The sequence below is a fragment of the Trichechus manatus genome, unplaced genomic scaffold (assembly GCF_000243295.1).
Source record: "Trichechus manatus latirostris isolate Lorelei unplaced genomic scaffold, TriManLat1.0 scaffold00201, whole genome shotgun sequence".
NCBI classification, from domain to species: Eukaryota; Metazoa; Chordata; class Mammalia; order Sirenia; family Trichechidae; genus Trichechus; species Trichechus manatus.
The window spans coordinates 4,131,867-4,132,927 of record NW_004444137.1 but is presented as its reverse complement, the minus strand read 5'-3'; the positions used below and the strand labels follow the sequence as shown (position 1 = coordinate 4,132,927).

At 45.9% G+C, this 1,061-nt stretch overlaps 1 pseudogene; it reads left to right on the top strand.

Moving 5' to 3' along the window:
• LOC105756869 (serine/threonine-protein kinase MARK2 pseudogene) overlaps positions 1–1,061 on the top strand; it is a 6,067-nt pseudogene extending 5,006 nt beyond the window's left edge.

The window sequence follows — 1,061 nt, the reverse complement described above, 5'->3', positions numbered from 1 at the left end:
CTCCTGTCTTATCTGTTGTTTCAGTATTTGGAAGTAGCTCTGAGGCTAGTGGCTGTAGCTCAGGCTGGACATAATCTAAGCTTGGCGCAGGGTCAGAATCTGCCCCGGTACATTCCTTTGTAGGGACCCTGGGGATAGAGGGTAGGATCAGTCAGAATTCAAGCTTGACCCACTATCAGGGTTCACCTCAAAACTTTTGTTTACTGTCATTGGTAGGGGCCCTGAGGTTACAGGCTGTAGCTCAGGTCAGGCTGATCCAAGCTTGGCTGAGCAACAGGGTCAAGATCTTCTCCTGCCTTTTGAAACTCTCCCATGAAGTAAGAGTAACGAAGTCATTGAATCATCCCAACATAGTTATTTGAAGAGATCAAGACTGAGAAAACTCTACTTTTTATGGCGTACACTAATGGAGGAGAGTGCGTGATTACCTAGTGGCTCATGGAAATGGGAAAGAAAAAGTGACCCAGGCTAAATTCTGCCAGTGTCTGCTGTGTGGTACTGTCACCAGAAGTTTAGTGAGCATAGAGTTAAAAGCAGAAAACCTGCCCTTGGATGCTGTTACGACATCACAATTGCAGATGTTGTCTTCAGCAAGGAATTCAACTTTGGCAAACAGCTGGATACCATTTGTAGCAGTCCTCATCATTCTGCCCCAGAACTCTTCTAGGGCCAAAAGTACGATAAAACCACAGTGGATATGTGGAGCATGGGAGTCATTGTATATACACTTGTCAGAAGATGCCTGTCTTTTGATGGGCAGAACTTCAGGTAGCTGCAGGAGCAGATGCTGAAAGGAAAATATCATGTGCCCTTCTATATGTTCATGGAGTGTGAAAATCTGCTCAAGAAATGTCTCGTCCTTAGCCCCGGTAACAGACATGCTTCAAAGCAAATCATGAAAGCTCCGTGGATGAATGTGGGCCATAAAGACTATGAACTAAAGCCTTACATGGAGCTACTCACTGACTACAAGCACCCTGGCAACCTGAGTCGATGGTGTCCATTGCTTACACATGGAAGACATCTGGGCCTCACTGATGGACCAGAGCTCAAACTGCTAG